This window comes from Carcharodon carcharias, chromosome 3 (genome assembly GCF_017639515.1).
Source record: "Carcharodon carcharias isolate sCarCar2 chromosome 3, sCarCar2.pri, whole genome shotgun sequence".
In the NCBI taxonomy this organism is placed as follows: domain Eukaryota; kingdom Metazoa; phylum Chordata; class Chondrichthyes; order Lamniformes; family Lamnidae; genus Carcharodon; species Carcharodon carcharias.
The window spans coordinates 147,530,928-147,551,354 of record NC_054469.1 but is presented as its reverse complement, the minus strand read 5'-3'; positions in this window follow the sequence as shown (position 1 = coordinate 147,551,354).

Sequence of the window (20,427 nt, the reverse complement as noted above, 5' to 3'; positions counted from 1 at the left end):
TGTACAAGTTATTACCCGTGCAATTGTTTTATCCAGCTCATGTCGCTTTGAGATGTCACATGGAGACATATTCAGGCGTTACACCTGAATTAATCGTGGAGTCAATAGATTAGTTTGGAACAGACTGCAAACCTGTTGAACTTAGAACTGGGTTCCTTTGAAATAAGGTTAGAAAGAACTTGCATTTATATAGCACCTTTCAATTCCTCAGCACCTCCAAAGTACTTCACAGCCACTTGAAGCACTTTTGTTTTAATGTAGGTAATCGCAGCAGGCAATCTGATAATAGCAAAGTGCGCGAACAGCAATGAGAAAATACTAGAAAATCTTCTTTTCTGGTGATGGTTGAGGGGTAAATGCTGGCTAGAGCATTGGGAGAACTCCCCTGCTCCTCAAATAGTACAATGTGATCTTTCACTTCCATTTGAGAAGTCAGGCAAGGCCTCAGTTCAATATCTCATTTGGAAGACAAAACCTTCAACTGTGTGGCACTCCCTTAACACTGCACCGAAGTATCAACCAAGATTATGTGCTCAAATCTCTGGAGAGCCCTTTAAACCGAAGGCCTTCTGATTCAGAGGTGAGAAGGCTTTGAGTGACAACATTACCAGGAAAGCAAACCTAGCAATACCAGATTAAGTTGTGCACCACTTGACCCTTTATTAATTGAATGCTCTAAGGTAAGGTCCTTTAATGACTGTATTTAACTGAAAAGCCTAACCTTAATGCATTTAAAAAAAAATGTTGAGAGAATTACTGCAGGAGAAACGCCAAACAAACAGCATAGGTTGCTGTTTACACTGCTTCTCCTGGGCTCCTTCCAATCCTCCGCTAAAGTTATGGTGAAAGACTGAGAAAATCCCCTGCAAAAAACTGATCTCATTATTCGTGAACAAAAACATTTTTAAGAATCATATTGTGCAGTAGCTGGCATCCTGATCAGGGTCCTTGCTTCTGGGATGAACAATGAGGCACATATTTTAAACATCAGTGAGTTATGTCTATGTTTGCACTGCATATGGAGCCTTGTTCCATCGGAACAAATGGCCAGAATTTTGCAGCAGCAGCACCCACCCCACCCCCACTCACCCGCCCCCACCCCCACTCAGCGGCCCCCCACCCCCACCCCCACTCACCCACCCCCCCACCCCCACTCACCCCCCCGCGCCCAACCCCTAATAACAAACGTTTATTGGTACGTAAGGTACTTAAATGTTCCCAGCTGACCTTGTTTTTTCTCTGTATTTTCTTGATGGAGCCTGATTAAATAAATACTGTCGATCAAAACTCAGCTTCAGGAGTATATTGATAGGTTAGCAGAACAGGGGTGATTTCTTTTCAAAATCCTTTTGAACTACCATTACTATAACCGTTGAAAAAATGTTGAGAGTATCAGAGTGTATACAAGAATTCTAGCCAAGCCACTTGCAGGATTTAATTGCTTTAATATAGGTCTGGTATGTGGCAGAACCCAGTTCCAAGATCTTGTAACTGAAAGACCCCAAATAAAAAGAAAAGGTGGGTTTACTAATTATGTGGAATGACAAAGACTGCAGGAGAGACAACTAAGTTTCAGCAGTTCTCTCCTGTAATCTCAAAGATTCCAGTGAGGAAAGTTCAGATATTTTCTATGGACAATGGTTTCAAACTTGCCTCATAACTGGTACTCTAGGAAGAAGACTTATATACCAAACAATATGTCCCAATTTATTTCGAGTTTGTTTTGATGGGGATATATTTCAGAGCATTTAGACATTTGAAAATCACCATGACAAGACTACCTGGCACTGGATTACCAGAATGCACAGCATGCAACATAAAGCAAAGGATTATTGACTAACATATACTCAAAGGGAATCCTAACTGGCAATATATATTAGTTTAGTGTCCAGATATGGACTTAATTTTATATGATATAATTAACTAGAGCTCCCATTCAAATGTCAGTCAGATATCTGTATTATCCGATATCTGCCTCCAGCTGTTTCTATGGCACCTTCTACTCATTGGATACAAAGAATGAGAAACAATATAAAGATGAGGATTATTTTGCTGCTAAAGCAAGTTAAAATTAGGAAGTATCATTTGGGAAACATTCACCAATATTACAGAGCAGTCAGGAACTTATACCAACTATGTATTTTTCAGTCAAAAATTGAAGGATAAGATTTTATCCAATAATTCATCACCTTACTTCTTCTGACACTATTGGATTTAGTGTCATCTTTACAACCTGGGAGTTCATCTGGTGGAGTGCAGAAGGGAGTATCTGCCTAGCAGGTTCACATGACTCAGGGATCTGCTAATAGAATTTTCAGGATTTTCAAGTAGGCTGCCCGCAAATACATCACACAGGTGACTGATACCATGTTTGCCAAGGCAGACAATCATACACACTTTACCACAAATTATGCCAGTCAGAATGAGCAGGTGCTCAGGTTCAAGGTCCTGGTTGGCTTTCCACAGGTGCAGGGCAGCATAAATGCTTTCAGATCAGGTTTATTCATCTACCACAAGGGATCCCACTCCATTACTGTTTACTGGTGTATAACCACAAAAAAATATTCTGCAGACGTGCCAGATTCCCAGGCAGCTGCCATGATGCTTTCATCCTGCGCCAGTTCACCCTCCCTGATCACTTCACACCTTGAAGCAGACTACAGGCTGGCTGCTTGAAGGCAAGGGGTACCCATTTAAAAAGTGGCTGATGACACTCATAAGGAACCTAACCAACAAAGCTCAATAAAAGGCATTCAACAACTGGATTTATCATTCTGCATCCAATTGGCATGCTGAAGATGCAATTCAGGTGCCTCCATGGATTTGGATGCGCTCTTTAATAAATACCAGCCACAGGCTCCAGAATGGTAGTGTTGAGCTGTGCATTATACGACATTGCAGAGCTGTGGACCTCCCTGATCTTTTCTCTTCTCCTTCCTTCCCCAACCTTTAGATGCCTTCATCTCCCCAACCACTTACTTCAATGCTGGGGACAGCTTTCCACTGCACAAAATCCACATTTTCCTTGACATTCCCATGGGTTTGGGAGTTCTGCCTCCTATATGGCAATAAGATCCAGGAGGTAAAATCGTTTAAGCCTCACACCAGCACCATTATGGACTTTTCCTGCCTGTACCAGACTCCACATATTCACATCCCAAGTTAAGATCAGGCTTTCATTCCTGAAAGTGTTGCAAAATGAAGCAGGATTTTGTCACTGCCAATTGATTAAGCAACTTGTTCATAATATACTCTCTGTATCCCTTTGCTTTATTCGTGAGGGTATAGTGCTTGGGCTCTCGATACAGCTGGATCAGCTTGAAATGTGGGAAATTAGTCATATGACTGGAGTGGTGTGAAATCCCTTTAAAGCCAACAGCTGCACAACTTGCTTTTGTTTAGGAGAAATGAAATAAAACAGTGGACTGACACAATAAGCATGCAGTTCGGACTCTTCTGTAAGTGTGTAACGAAAATGTGTTGAGACACGAACTAACAGAAACATGAAAGGAAAAATTCCAGTCAGCAGCTGTTCTCTGGATGGGAAAGTCTGTCACACCAAAGACTTCAAATGAATCAATTCTATACAATAATGGAAAACTAAAATGCTGCCTGTTAAATACTAGTTACTAGGTTTTTTGGTAAGAACAATAAATACTGGTATTATGTTACCAATAACATCAGTTATATCCTTGGTTAATTTTATCAGTAAAATTTAAGTGTTTTTGCTTTATTACTGCGACTTTTACTTGCATTTTGTGTTGACTATATGGATCTCTGAGACGCTTATGATCTGATTAAGATTGGCACAGGAATATGCATGGGCAGGTCTCTAATTTGTCTTTATCCATCAGCATTTTCACATAGTGATTTTTTTAATGCTTCTGGGCCAAAGTGGATTTGATTTACCGAGCTACAGTGTACACATAAGCATTGCACACGTAATGCATAAAATATGCAATAGCCAAGCCAGAGGAGCAGCTGATTCACAATGTCAACTTGGTCTCCTGTGCAATTGGGCCATTAGTTTATTTTTTAAGAAAATGCTTAAGGTCCTTGAACCTGATTGTGATTAAGTGGACTGACTTATTCGTCTTTGATGAAACCTTTATCACTAAATCTTGGATTCCAGGTAACTTTAAAATATTTTATATACATTTAAAATATGGACTTCAAAAACTCTTTCTTATCATCTGAGGAATGTCTATGCCCCTCTCCAGTGAATGTACCCTGAGGTTGGACTTAGCATTGGAAACAGAATTGGCCATATTCAACCAGTCCATAGATTTCGATATCATGCAGCTTTTAAAGAAAGCAAACTTTCACAACTGGTAAGCTAATAGATGACTATTTCTATGAAAAACAGCATTTTTATTATTCCAATTTAATTTTCCTCAAGTACTGAATCTGTCAAAGGGCTTTGATTTTACACTGTTACAGTGGTGTGTCTCAATGAATATGGTACCTAAAATAAATCCTTGTATGAATCAGGTTTGGTCTTGGTGAATTAGTCAGGGGGCAACTTGGTCCAATATGGGGTCAAGGTCTTTGTCCAAACTGGAACCCAAGGTCTTAGGCAGGAATTTGTAGTCAAAGTTCAGGAGGGATATGATAGTAAAGGATTTTTGGGCATTAAGGCTACCTAGTATTGCATAGTGATACATAGTGTTTACAGCAGAGAAACAGGCCATTTGGCCCAACAGAATCATAATGGTGTTTATGTTCCACAGCAGCTTGCTCCCACCCTTCTTCATCTAATCCATCAGCATATCCTTTTAATTCTTTTCTTCCTCGTGTGCTTATTTTGTTTCCCCTTAAATGCATCTATGCTATCCTCCGCAGCTACTCTTTTTGGTACCAAGTTTCATGTTCTAACCATCCCCTGCGTAAAGGCATTTCTCTTGAATTCCCTACAGTATTTATGGTTCCTAGTTTGGCCTCAGCTGCAAGCAGTAGCAACATCTCTAAGACTAACATATTAAACCTTTTCATAATCTTAAAGGCCTCTCTCAGGTCAGATCTTAGACAGTGACCTTACCCCATTGCGCCTCTGCTACACCTTCCCCAAACTTTAGTGCGCCCCTCAGCACCTAGTCCTGGACATTGGAATGTGTCAGTCTGCAACCCTCAGTCGGGGACAACTCTTTGCACTGGAAGACTAGCAAAGTTTTGGGCAGATCAAAGAGTGTCTTTCACTGAGCTGATGACCCTCCAGCTACAGTTGATGTTTCTGTCAGTGTCTGTCCCTGGAAACAGCCCAAAGAGCTGCATCACAGAACGGCTTGGGAACCTTAACAAAAACCACTGCATCGCTCTCCAGACCTTCTTTGCAAAGGCACACACCCTTGCAATAGCTGCTTAATTTTACCCTAATATTTAAGATGACAACTTCAACCTCAATCTTGGAATAGTACTGGAGTAACACAGCTCTATTGTAGTGAATAAGTAGGCGGATGCCTCTTGTAATAAAAATAAAATACTGCAGGTGCTGGAGATCTGAAATAAAAACAGAAAGTGCTGGAACAACTCAGCAGGCCAGACAGCATCTGTGGAGAAAGAAACAGAATGCCCCTGTTGCACCTTTAAATACTTAAAGAAACTCTTACTATCTGTTTTTATGGGCGGTATTGTCCCAGATTTGCTCTAAGTGCAGTAGCAGGCAGGTAAAAGAATGTTTTGCCTGCTGGCCGCAATGGTGGCTTTTCATGCTATATCATCCCAATGTCGCCTCATTAATGATGCATTCCTGGGAAACACGCCATTTCGCAGATGGGCAGCCTCCAATTTGCCCACCATGCCATCACCTTGCTTCTTCCTCATGCCAGACGCCATATTTAAAGTGTATCTGCACGCACACCTTTCAGTGCTTCCAGCTCAGGATTATTGCACAGAAGACATGGACCCAAAAGGCAAGAAGACTGCAGCCACTCGATTCAAGCACATGTTCCTGGAACGCCTTTTGGGTGCTGTGGAAGCCCGCTGTGATGTCCTCTACCCCCACTCTACGAGGAGGAGGGGCAGCAACATCACCAATCTGGCTAGGGAGGCAGTGGCACTGGTGGTCAGTGCCAATGCTGTCCACAAGAGGTCAGCCATCCAGTGCAGAAATAGGATGAACAATCTCATCTATGCCGCCAGAGTAAGTCAACCATCTTAATACTCTAAACTCACACACTCACAAGCCCATCACACATTCACTGGCATCTCACTCTGCCAACTCAAAGGACATCACCACTCACTCTCTCACACACACCTTTATATCTCCACCTGACTTTGTCTCCTCATCCCATCCATGGCTCTACTCAGCACACGCACACACATCCCTGGCATCCTTCTCATTTGGCCGGGCATTCACCTTGCTCACACTCTCTCCAGCTGTCTTTTTACAGGACAATGTCACGCACACTAAAAAGGAGAGGTCCCAGGCTGGGGCTGGATTGCCGGACATCAAGGTCCTCGCTCCCTTCGAAGACCGCACGTTAGAGCTGGCCGGAGAGGAAGTGGACCATTCCTGTGGTGACGATGAGGTGGCACCAAGCATCCAAGTGAGGATCATGTACCAGATCATCCCTCTGGCAACTTAACTGTGAGTCCATTGTTCTGTGTACTGTGGCAGCCATGCACTAAAAATCTCCACTTTCTTTCATAGGCACATCTGCCACATCGCCCTCAGGCAACTTTGGCCCCAACTCCAGCGCCGACAGCACCTCAGATGAGGGCCCTGAGGACAGCACCCTCGAACACCTATCACAGCTCTCATCCACACCCTCCACCAGCGCAGCAGCACATGCCTCGGTGGGGCCTATAAGTACAGCAGACTTGGGTTCACTATTTGGTGCACACAGCACATAATCTGTTCCACAGCAGGCGGAGGCAGGGATGCCCGAGGTCACCGGCACTCAGAGGACTGCTGGAGTCAAGGGATCTGCTGAATCCGTCAGCTGGTGAGCCTCTGGACTCGGTCTTTAATCAGTTGCAGAAGCTGCAGCAACCTTCACGGGAACAGCAGGAAGGGATGACAGCTGCACTCCTCAAATTGCAGGGCACGATGGAAGAGTCTGTCCACCATCAGTCCAGGGTGATCACGCCATCATGCCAATGCATTGATGTCAACATTGACAGGATGGCAGCCACCATGGATACCTTGGTCCAGGACATCAGTCCTGCACTGCTGTGTGGACTGAACTCCATCACTGACACCATAGTTGCCTCCAACAGTGTCAATGCAAGAGAGGTGCCTGGTAGCTCAATCTCACTCCAGCTCCCCCTTTTCATCAGGGAGTCAGCCAGGGGCCCTCAGGCACCCATACAGGAGAGGTTCAGCGGGTGCACACCCCAGGGCCATCCATCCAGGTGACTCCAGGAATCTCTGGCCCATTCAAATCCCCTCTTCCTGTGACCTCAGCAGCTCCAGCTTCACTGGCCAAGAAGAGTGCCACTGCCACATATCAGGACCCTGAAAGTAGGCCAGAGCCCTCCAAGTCATGGTCCTCCAGAGGACGCCCACCAAGCTCATCACAGACTGGCTGCCTCCACCTCTGCTGTGGATCTCAGGGGAGCACCAAGACAGAGCAGCAGGGTTAGGAAGGTTAAGAAGATGTAACTCTTTCTGAGTCAAAACAATTAAACTAAATTAACAAAATTGGGATGAATCAGGCACAGCCCCTAATTTAGGTCAGCTGTAAAACCAAGAACAAAGTTTAAAGGAAACTTACAACTTTAAATCAAAATGTGATAAAAGGGGTCAATAAAGCACCCCAGTCCCCGCGGTGCCCACTGGGGCCTCGAGAGTGCCAGCAGACACCGCGTGCTCCCTCTCCAGGGACATTCGGCCGCGAACATAGCCGCGGAGTTAAGAAAATGTAGTTGCACAGTCTGGACATGGGTGTTAATCATTTGTACATTATGTTCACTATTGTAAATAAACTCCCAAGAATGTCTCCCTGCCTATGGCTCCTTGTTATGAAGAGCAGTGTTCGTGTCACTCAGATGTGAAACTTTGGTCCCTGCACAAGGTAAAGGCAGGTGTCTCAGTCCAGGGCCTCTTCCCTGTGCTTTGTGCAACCTTTCCAGCACACTGATGGTGAGCCTTCATTGTCACTGGACACATCAGTCATGCCTGCACCTCAATGGTGCTTATCTTTGCTGCCAGAATGTCCTGGACCGGCGACTCAGAGTTCCATCATTCTCTCAGATAAAAGCAAAATACTGTAGATGCTGGAAATCTGAAACAAAAACAAAAATTGCTGGAAAAACTCAGCAGGTCTGACAGTAGCTGTGGAGAGAAAGACAGAGTTAATGTTTCGAGTCCGTATGACTCTTTATCAGAACTAAAGAGAAGAAGAAATGTGGTGAACTATATACTGTTTAAGGGGCGGTGGGACAGGTGAAGCTGGATATAAGAGAAGTGATAGGTGGAGGCAAAGGAGAGATTGCAAAAGATGTCATAAACAAAAGATCAAAGGGGTGATACTGGCTAAAGGAGGTGTTAATGGTGTCATTAAGAGTAGAAAGCAGAATGAGCAAGTGACAGATGGCCCTAGTGGGGGTAGGGTGGGGGAAGGGACGGTGTGGGAGAAAAGGTCAAAATAAGCTAAAAGGTGAGGATAAAACAATGAATGGAAATAAATTTTAAAAATAATAATAGAAATAGGTGGGAAAATTATATATAAAAATTTAAAAAATAAATATTTGCACAAAGGGGGTCAAAAAGGGGTGAGGATGGGGCAGAGAATTCATCATCTGAAGGTGTTGAACTCAATGTTAAGTCCAGAAGGCTGTAAAGTGCCTAATCAGAAGATGAGGTGCTGTTCCTCCAGTTTGCGTTGAGCTTCACTGGAACAATGCAGCAAGCCAAGGATGGACATGTGGGCATGAGAGCAAGGTGGTGTGTTGAAATGGCAAGAGACAGGAAGGTCTGGGTCATGCTTGTGGACAGACTGAAGGTGTTTGGTTTCTCCAATCTAGAGGAGACTGCATTGGAAGCAGCGAATGCAGTAGACTAAATTGAGGGAAGTGCAAGTGAAATGCTTCTTCATTTGAAACAAGTGTTTGGGCCCTTGGACGGTGAGGAGGGGGGAAGTAAAGGAGCAGGCGTTGCTACTTCTGCGATTGCATGGGAAGGTGCCAAGGGAGGGTGTTGAGGTGTAGGGGTGATGGAGGAATGGACTAGGGTGTCCCGGAGGGATGCCGACAGGAGGGCTTAAGGGGTAGATGTGTTTTGTGGTGGTATCATGCTGGAGTTAGAGGAAATGTTGTAGGATGATCCTTGGAATGCAGAGGTGCAGAGGCTGGTGGGGTGAAAAGTAAGAACAAGGAGGACCTTATCATGGTTCTGGGAGGGAGAGAAATGTGTGAGAGCAGAGGCGCAGGAGATGGACAGAAATGGTTGAGGGCCACCGTGTGTGGGAAGCCTCGGTTAAGGAAGAAAGAAGACATGTCAGAGGAATTGTTTTGGAAAGTGGCATCATTGTAACAAATGCGACGGAGGCGAAGGAACTGAGAGAATGGGATGGAGTCCTTACAGGAGCAGGGTGTGAGGAGCTGTAGTTGAGGTAGCTGTGGGAGTCGGTGGGCTTGTAATGAATATTGGTGGACAGTCTATCACCAGAAATTGAGACAGAGAGGTCAAGAAAGGGAAGGGAAGTGTCAGAGATGGACCATGTGAAAGTGATGGAAGGGTGGAAATTGGAAGCAAAATTGATAAAATTGATAAAGTTTTCCAGGTCCCGACGAGAGCATGAAGCAGCACCGAAGTAATCATCGATGTACCGGAGAAAGAGTTGTGGAAGGGGGCCGGAGTAGGAGTGGAACAACGAATGTTCCACATACCCCATAAAGAGACAGGCATAACTGGGGCCCATGCAGGTACTCATAGCCACACCTTTTATTTGGAGGAAGTGAGAGGAGTTGAAGGAGAAATTGTTCAGTGAGAGAACAAGTTCAGCCAGACAGAGGAGAGTAGTGGTGGATGGGAATTGTTCGGGCCTCTGTTCAAGGAAGAAGCGGAGAGCCCTCAGACCATCCCGGTGGGGGATGGAGGTGTAGAGGAATTGGATGTCCATGGTGAAGAGGTGGTTGGGGCCAGGGAACTGGAAATTGTTGATATGTTGTAAGGCATCAGAGGAATTGTGGATGTAGTTGGGAAGAGACTGGACAAGGGGAGAGGGAATGGAGTCAAGATAGGAACAAATGAGTTCTGTTGGGCAGGAACAGGCTGACACGATCGGTCTAGCGGGACAGTCCTGTTTGTGGATTTTGGGGAGGAGGTAGAAGCAGGCTGCCTGAGGTTGGGAGACTATGAGGTTGGAAGCTGTGGAGGGAAGATCACCAGAGGAGATGAGGTCGGTAACAGTCCTGGAAACAAAGGCTTGATGTTCAGTGGTGGGGTCATGATCCAGGGGGAGGTGGGAGGAAGTGTCTGCGAGTTTTCAAATATTTATTTTTAAATTTTTATATATATATTTTTTTCCCACCTATTTCTATTATTATTTTTAAAATTCACTGTATAATCCTCACCTTTTAGCCTATTTCGATCCTTTCTCCCACACCGTCCCTTCCCCCCACCCCACCCTCACTAGGGCCATCTGTCACTTGCTCATTCTGCTTTCTACTCTTAATGTCACCATTAGCACCTCCTTTAGCCACCGTCAACGCCCCTTTGACCTTTTGTTTATGACATCTTTTGCAATCTGTCCTTTGCCTCCACCTATCACTGGCCTTCTGTCCAGCTTCACCTGTCCCAACCCCCTTAAACAATGTATATTTCACCACATTTCTTCTTCTCTTTAGTTCTGAAGAAGAATCATACAGACTCGAAACGTTAACTCTGTCTTTCTCTGCACAGATGCTGTCAGACCTGCTGAGTTTTTCCAGCAATTTTTGTTTTTGTTTCTGTCATTCTCTCTGTGTGCTTTCAGCACCTTTGAGCTGTGGCTGGCCCCCACCATCTCATCAGCATCTGTGTCCGGTGACAGTGTGGCCCTGAAGGGGTCAGCTCAGGAAGGGTGCCATAGGATCAGGAGAAGGTAATCTCTATGATATGGCCCTGTTAACAGAGTGCAGGTGATCTGCCATAAGCCAGACAGGAGTCATACATTTACATAAGCTATGTGAGGATCCATGGAGTGTCCCCTCTACATGTCATCATCATCTGCTCGGAATGTAGGGGCTATGGGTATCCACTGTGTCTCCGTGACAGGAACCTTGACACAGAGGGTATGAACGCAGCCAATAAGGAGTCAGATGCTCATAGATGCCATGTGAGGATCAATGGAGTCTCCTCACTGCGTGTCTTCATCATCCTCCACAAATCTAACAGCTATGAGGGCCTCCTGAACATACATGCCTTGTTTGGCCAGTGTGATGGCTTCACTGTCATCATCGTCATCTTCGAGGACCTCTTCACCCTCTTCCCTGTTGACGTCCTGGTGCAGCTCCTCTATCTCCTCCTCAGCCAGTTCCTCTTCCCGTTGCAGTGCTAGGTTGTGAAGATAACAGCAGGCAACAGTGATGTGTGACACCCTCTGTGGACTGTATTGCAGGGTTCCACCACACCGGTCCAGGTATTGGAACCTCATTTTCAATATCCTGATGGTTTGCTCCACCAAGTTGTGAGTTGCAGCATGAGCCTCGTTTTACCTTCGCTCTGCTGCAGTCTGAGGCCGCTGCACGGGTGTCATCAGCTACGTCCTCCATGGGTAGCCCTTGTCCCCAAGGAGCCATCCCTGCAGCTTCTGTGGACCCTGGAAGACATCAGGGAACTGAGACCTACTGAGCATGTAGGAGCCACGGACACTCACTGGGAGCCGTGCGCACCCTGCAGGATGCATTTGTGGTGGTCGCAAAGCAGCTGAACATTCAGCGAGTGGAATCTGTGGTTGATGTCAGTGACCGCTTGTTGCCACGGAGATCTGAGCACCACATGAGTGCAGTCGATGAAACCCTGCATCTGTGGGAAATCTAAGATCTGGGAAAATCCCATTGCTCTTGCTTCCTGGATTTCCTGATCCCAGGCGAAATACAAAAAGTTGTGGCAACACTGGTTCTCGGTCATCTGCAGGGATAATAAGCACCCTGGGTCTAGCTTGGCACCGACCAGTGATAGCTCGCTGTGGCTCTAAAGTGACCTGCACAGGAGCTCCAGTTGCCCCTTCTTCTTTAGGGTGCTGCTCCTTTCTCTGCCCAGCCATACACCTCTGTTGCCCTCTTCTCCTTTGTCTCCACTCCCTGTAAGCCATGAGGAATACAGTTAGGTCACCAGGTTCCATGCTCCTGATGTACTCCTCCTGCAGGATAAAAGACAGAGATGTGTGGATTAGTTTGGGTGCACTAAGGATCTCTCTTGGGTAAGTCTGAAGGCCCCTTAATGCATCCCAGAGAGTGCTGGCCACCACTTGGATGGCCAGAGTTCAGTGCGCTGCATGGCTGCCTGAAACCCCACCCACCTCTGCGCCACTGCACCTGACCGATTGGTGGCAGCTTTGCCCATTGGGCCTCATGCTGTGCTCTATGCAGGTATTCTCCTAATAGGCACTACAAGGCTGCATTGTTAGCTTGAACCATTGGGGAGAGTGGTCCAAACAGGGATGATGACTTTGGAAGGGGTTGTGAGCAGTGACTGCCCCATGGCCAGCTCTAGCAAGGAGATTGTACAATGTGCCCAGTTGTCCAATTGTTCTTCAGTCCACTAAAACGCTCATTAGTTTTTAGTCTGTGCCTAAGGAGTTTAAGGCACTGGAGCATTTGGTGGCACTTTCATGCCTCTGCGTTGCTTGAGTGGACAAATAAGGTAGAGGCCCGACTCCAAGCATGTCAATGTGGCTGCACATGAACTGTCCCAGCTGTGGAGGAATGGTCACTTTTTATACAAGGTATCCCTAATGTATGGCTGCTTCCCTCCCGCACCCCACCCCCTCCCACCTCTGCATGTGCACTACCATCAGGCTGGGCTGCCTCCACCCACCCCCCCTCACCGCCGCCCAACACACCCCAACCGCAGTGCAGCCCTTGCCCTGGCACCACACTGTCAGCCAGCCAGGAAAGAGCGACTTGCCAGTGCTCTCGCCTGAATGTGCGGCGCCTCAGCCTTGAAGTCGAACGGCCGAACCTCACGAGCGCTGTGCAATGTTAGTGAGCACTCACCTCCCAGTTCCCCATAAAGTGCCGTTCACCAGGTGCACACCATATAAATGCTGTTGTGTGAAACATGTCAGCGTGATGCCTGGCGGGGTGATTCCGGTGAGCTGGGATAATAATGATATGCATATATCTTACAATGCAATTCCCAGGCTCGCCATTGACTGGCAGAGGGGAAGATTGCAAATTGGTCTCACGGCAACATGAAACTGATTTTTTTGCCTTTGCCATATTGTCCACTCACGTCCCCATGAGGCCCGGCGCCAACAGGAATGGAAAATTCTGCCCACACTTGTAATTACCTAAATGAAATCTTTTATGACTCAAGTTAGCTCACCAGCAAAGCTTGAAGAAAGTAGCATCTGATTGAGTGATCCTGGTAGCCTGCATTTCCACCCTCCATGCAATGTTTTATTTTGATACCTCTGGCCAGACACTCCAACCAATCTCATTGATCCTGCTGTCTAACTGACTGGTGGTTCTAACAGGCTCCAGTCGCACCTTCTAAATCAACCAGAACCGGCCCACCAAGCCTCTTTATCCTGGCCCATGGATCCCATGTTCAAAATGCAGGTAAGCAGCGTGGAGTAGAAGATTCTGCAAGGATGCAATGGTAGTGGGAGAGAGAGAGGCTGTTGGGCAGGGGAATGGCGGATGAGGGGAGAGCAGAGACAGAGACTGGTGTGTGTGTGTGAGAGACTGAGTGTGTGTGTGTGTGTGTGTGTGTGTGTGTGTGAGAGAGAGAGAGAGAGACTGAGTGTGTGTGTGTGTGAGAGAGACTGAGCGTGTGTGTGAGAGAGACTGAGTGAGTGTGTGTGTGATGGTGTGAGAGGCTGAGTGAGTGTGTGTGTGTGAGAGAGACTGTGTGTGTGTGTGTGTGTGTGTGAGAGAGAGACTGTGTGTGTGTGAGAGAGACTAAGTGTGTGTGTGAGAGGCTGAGTGTGTGTGTGTGTGAGAGGCTGAGTGAGTGTGTGTGTGTGTGTGTGTGAGACAGTGTGTGTGTGCATGTCTGTCTCTCACACACACACTCAGTCTCACGCACACATGAACAAACACACACTCACTCAGCCTCTCACACACACACTCACACTCTGTCTCTCACACACACACTCTGTGTCTCACACACACACACACACACACACACACACACACACACACACACACAGTCTCTCACACACACACTCAGCCTTGTGAGAGGCTGAGTGAGTGTATGTGTGTGTGTGAGAGAGACTGTGTGTGTGTGTGTGAGAGACAGAGTGTGTGAGTGTGTGTGTGAGCCTGAGTGAGTGTGTGTGTGTGTGAGGCTGAGTGAGTGTGTGTGTGTGAGAGGCTGAGTGAGAGTGTGTGTGTGTGTGTGAGAGAGACTGTGTGTGTGTGTGAGAGACAGAGTGTGTGATTGTGTGTGTGAGCCTGAGTGAGTGTGTTTGTGTGTGAGGCTGTGTGTGTTTGAGAGGCTGAGTGAGTGTGTGTGTGTTTGTGTGTGTGAGAGACTGTGTTTGTGTGTGAGAGACAGAGTGTGTGAGTGTGTGTGTGAGGCTGAGTGAGTGTGTGTGTGAGACAGAGTGTGTGTGTGAGAGACAGAGTGTGTCTGTGTGTGTTTGTGTGCGTGTGAGAGTGACAGAATGAGTGAGTATGTGTTTATCTGTGTGTGAGACAGAGTGAGTGTGTGTGTGAGAGAGAGAGAGAGACAGAGTGAGTGAGTGTGTGTGTGTGTGTGTGTGAGACTGAGTGAGTGTGTGTGTCTGAGAGGCTGAGTGAGTGTGTGTGTGCATGTGAGAGAGACTGTGTGTGTGTGTGAGAGACCAAGTGTGTATGTGAGAGGCTGAGTGAGTGTGTGTGTGAGAGACAGTGTGTGTGTGCATGTCTCTCACACACACACTCACTCAGTCTCATGCACACATGAACACACACACACAATCACCCTCTCACACACACACACACACTCTGTCTCACACACACACTCTGTGTCTCACATACACACATAACACACACACACACACACACACACAGTCCCTCACACACACACTCACTCAGCCTTGTGAGAGGCTGAGTGTGTGTGTGTGTGTGTGTGTGTGTGTGAGAGACTGTGTGTGTGTGTGAGAGACAGAGTGTGTGAGTGCGTGTGTGTGAGACACAGAGTGTGTGAGTGTGTGTGAGGCTGAGTGAGTGTGTGTGTGAGAGGCTGAGTGAGTGTGTGTGGTGAGAGACTGTGTGTGTGTGTGTGTGTGTGTGTGTGAGAGACAGAGTGTGTGAGTGTGTGTGCGTGAGAGGCTGAGTGAGTGTGTATGTGTGTTCATGTGTGTGTGAGACTGAGTGAGTGTGTGTGTGAGAGAGAGACAGAGTAAGTGTGTGTGTGTGTGCGAGAGACTGAGTGAGTGAGTGTGTGTTTGTGTGCATGTGAGAGCGACAGAATGAGTGAGTGTGTTTATGTGTATGTGTGAGACAGAGTGAGTGTGTGTGAGAGAGACAGAGACAGAGTGAGTGAGTGTGTGAAGGACAGAGTGTGTATGTGTGTGAGAGAGACTGTGTGTGTGTGAGACAGAGTGAGTGAATGTGTGTGTGGATGTGTGTGTGAGAGACAGAGTGTGTGTGAGAAAAGAGAGTGTGTGTGTGTCAGAGAGAGAGGATGTGTGTGTGTGAGAATATGAGAGATAGAGTGCATGTGTGTTTGCGTGAGTGAGTGTATGTGTGAGAGTGAGAGCATGTGTGTGGGAGAGAAAGAGTGAGCGTGTGTGTGTGTGTGTGTGTGTGTGTGTGTGTGTGTGAGGGAGTGAGTGTGTGTCTGGCTCACTTTTACCCGTACACACCAGTCTTACACAGTGGGTGTGGGTGAGGGTGAGTGAGTACCCTGAGGTTGGGAGTGAGCTGGACATACACACTCTTATTCTCTCACACTCTAATGGTCGTCTTCATTAATTGCTCATTTTTAGAAATTATCAATTTATTGCTTCATTTTGCTCAGCAAGTTGCTTTTTGAAATTCATGTTTAATGTTTTCCCAAACCTTATCTTTCTGAAATCTACTCATCAGCCCTTGAGTGAGAAAAAATGGAAATGTGGCCCCTCAGGCGAAAAGGTTGGACAAGCATGTTCTAAATGATCTGATTGTCTGATACTGACAGCGCCTAACTCAGTGGAAGAGTTGATTTTTCTTGTGAAATGGTTGAAATGTTGATTGTGAACCTAAATGTGTGACCTATGTAATGTACCAGTGCAGCAGGTGCTTTATTCTGCAGTTACCTTTTCTGAGAATATTTAATGCTAAATACTAAACACAAAGGCGCCAATATTGAAGATCTCTGCTCAGCAGGTGTCTGTAAACTGAAGCTAAACAGATACCCCCTTGTTCCTGCTCTGGTTTTCTCCACTGGAATTTTATTGAGGCCTTTGAATGGGTGGTCCAGGTGTCGCCTGTTTTAAATGGGGCAAAAGGGCCTAAATTATGAGGGCAGATTGCCTAGACTGGACTTGTATTCCCTTGAGCATAGAAGGGTAAGGAGTGACCTAACAGGTGTTTAAAATGATTAAAGGATTTGATAGAATAAAGAGAGAGAAACCCTCTGGCGGGAAATCCAGAACAAGGGGCAGAATTTTCCTATTAGCATGTGGGGGCGGGCCCCACACGCCGATGCGTAAAATGAGGCACGGTGATGTTGCGCATGCATCCCCATATCACCGCGCACCATCGTGATAGTTAGGAAGGCGGGCGCGCTATAAGTTCAGATGTGTGCCCGCCATCAATTAAAGGGTCAGTTATGTCCCTTGAGGCAGCGATTGATTTCAATTTTTCGGGGCCCATGTGATCTTCAGGACATCACACAGGTACAACGGGCAGGCGGGTAGGAGACATTTGGATAAACCTCACCCACGGGTGGGATAAGAGGGGTGAGTGGGGTCACGAGTGTGATCTTTCAGATATTTAAGTGTGCAAGTTAATTATACTTGCCTGTGTGAGTAGGAAGACTTCAAAACTCATACCAGCTGCTACGACAGGAGTAAAAACCTTGGTCAGGGCTCTACAGTAAAAATAATTTCTGGAGCCTGCAGCTTTCAGGAAGCCATCCCTTAGCCTGGGAATGGGAGCTGAACTCTCCACTGGAGGCACTTCCTCTGAGGCTGAAAGGAGGGCCAGAAGGGGGAGGAAGCCAGGAGTGCACATTCAGCCTCCAGGGGTGCCACCTTTGGGAGGAGAGGCACAGGCACAAGGGGTGCAGGGCCAACAGGAAGTGCAAGGTGGGAGGGGCTGCATAACATGCCACTATCCAGCTGCCAGGGTTTACAGGCGGCGAAGCAACTACTTCAATATGTCTAAGGTGCAGTGCTGAAGGAGGCTCCATCTTTCAAGGGAGACAGTCACCTCCATTTGTCAGATGGTGGACCCTGAGATCTCCACTAACTGTGTGGATGGACACCCCATGCCAGTGGCTCTGAAGGTCACAGCTGCCCTCAACTTCTATGCCTCTGGCTCTTTCCAGGGCTCAGTGGGTGATCTCTGCGGATTCTCCCAATCAGCTGTCCACACTTGTGTCAAGCTGGTGACAGACACTCCATTCAGGCGTGGATTGACATTCATCGACTACCACTGGGACGATGCCAGCCAGACAGAGTGAGCCAGAGGCTTTGCAGCCATTGCTGGCTTCCCCTGCATCCAGGGTGCTATAGACTGTCCACATGTGGCCATCAAGGCGCCAGCAGGTGAGCCCGGTGCCTTTGTCAATAGGAAGGGCTTCCACTCCATGAACGTGCAGATAGTGTGTGACCCCAGGATGCTGAGTCTACAAATCTTTGCAAGGTACCCAGGCAGCTCCCACGACACCAACATCCTCAGACACTCCCAGGTGCCGGGTCTCTTCAGTGCTCCAGCTCAGCTGGATGGATGGCTGCTGGGTGACAAGGGCTATCCCCTAAGAAGGTGGCTCATGATGCCTCTCCGCCATCCAAGAACAGAAGCTGAGCAGCGGTACAATAGGAGCCACGGCACCACAAGGGCTGTGGTGGAGATCTTCTCAAGATGCGCTTCTGAAGCCTGGACCATTCAGGGGGCGCACTCCAGTACCCCCCAGATCATGTGTCGCTGATAGTGGTTGAATGCTGCACTCTCCACAATCTGGTGCTGGAAAGGGGCGATGCAGTGGATGAGGAAGACAGAGACGCAGTTGCTCCGGCTGCACATGATGAGTCCAGCAGTGAGTCCAAGGATGAGCACACACAGGAGAATGCTGAGGGGGTAGACACTGACCTGGGCATACTCCAGGGAGGCAGGGACACCCGGGAGGCTTTAATCCAAAGAACCTTCAGCTAGCACACCACAGACGGACTTTCAACACACGCCAGGGCTGCAGGCTCCACACTCGATACCTGAGTGCTAAACCTGCCTGGATAGTAACATTAACTAAAGCCCATGTCACTAAAGCTCAATGTCAAACAACTCACTCATAACATTATGGCTTCCCGTCCACTTACAGAAGTAAGGAATCACCCTGAGCCATAGTAACATGGCAAAATTTATTGAGTGAACAAATGTAACTTCATAAAGCAAAACCAAAACAGTGTTGGACATCACACCGAGTCTTCCACAAAGTACCATGGGCCAACACAAAAGCACCAGTGAGAAACCCATGGTGTGCCTAAGGTGCCTTAAATTCACACTTACAGGTGCTACGTCTAGGTGCTGTCCCCTCGCTGGCACTGGCATCTGAGACAGCCTGCTCACTGTGCTGTCCTGTTGGCCTCGATGACCTTGGCGGATGTCCTCTGGTCCGTGGAGCATTTGATGGCCCTGCCTAGGAGGAAGCAGCCAGTTTCACAGCTGGCTTCTCCCCAGTCACCGCAGCCTCATTGGATGATATGATCACTGGCAGAGGGGCGGAGGAGCTGCTGCCCTCATCCGGAGCGCCCTGAGAGCAGCCTGCAGAGATGACAGGCAGCTACTGTGCCGACGTGAGGTCGCTTTGAACCTCCCTGCTCACTGTAGATAGATGGGCACCGAGCTGGGATATTTGGTGCCTAAACTATCTCCCACACTGGCACTGACCAGCTGTGGCCAATGCCGCTGTGAGGTCTTGCAGGTTCAAGCGCAGCCCCAGGAGGACCTGATTGGTCTCCTGGAGGAGCCTTTCCATGACAGTCACCAATCTCTCCATGGAAGAAGCATGGCGCTCAGCCATGAGGCTCATTGCATTGGTGATGCTCTGCGTGGATTCCTTTAGCACAGGCACCATGTCACGCATAGCCTCATGTATCTCTGCTAGATCCTCCCGCATACCCTGCTGCAATTCCAGCGTTCGCTGCCTCATGGATGACTCCAGTGGCACATCATCAGCCACCGATCGAGCATGTACCTGGTCCCCAGCAGTCTTCCGACTGGCGACGCCCTGTGCACTCTCTGTCTCTGCCTACACCTCAAGCGAGTGTGAAGTGCCCTCATCGCTGTGCCCCGGGATACTAGCCGAATATCTAATTCCCACCAAGGTGCTAGTGTCGGCACTGGTGCCTGCCTGGCAGAGATGGTGAGATGCTGGTGAGCAGATTTGCTCTGGGACGTCATGGGTGAGAGGTGGGCCCTCTTCCTCCTCCTCCCGGCCCTGCTCCAGTAATGCTGAAAGGTAAAAAAAGGGCATTTGATTAGTTACAGTGCAGAGAATGTCAATTTGCATGCTGCTCCCCCAGATCATTGTGCGCTCATCCTTCCATATCAATGGTAAACCCATGTTGCTAACTTCAATCACAGAGCATTCAGCAGTGCCATGGCTTCTGTGACACACATGGTGACTGAGTGCTCGCCAAACATACCTCCCCATGGCACCCCAGCCTCACCACTACCAGTGGACCTGGGGGCACGGTGCCTCTCCAGATCCATGGCCTGCTGCTCAAAAGCCATTAGGATGGTCAACTGAGCCTGCCCTCCACCAGTCCGCATTCAGTCGGAGACATTGTGTGCAGTCTTCTCCTGAAAAGGTGAGAGGAGCATTGATTAGTCTGGCCTGTACCTGAATTCCCATCGTATCCCTGCCAACCCAGCCAGAGTGGGACATTGCAGGGCTCCAGCTCTTCATCACCCCGCAGCTGCCGCACACTCACCCAAACAAGCCAGGGCTGACCCCCCCCCCGCCTTGCCCAAATGCTGCCTCCTTCACATGTGGCACCACAAGGTGTTACTTTGCTAAGCAAGGAGGCACAAGCATGTGGAGCGCAGAGACCAGCAGACGGGTTGGGTGCCTTGCCAACTGGAAGCTCCCCTCCCAGCATGTTAGCAGCCTGACTTTGACATGTTTCGCAGTTCCAGCACTCT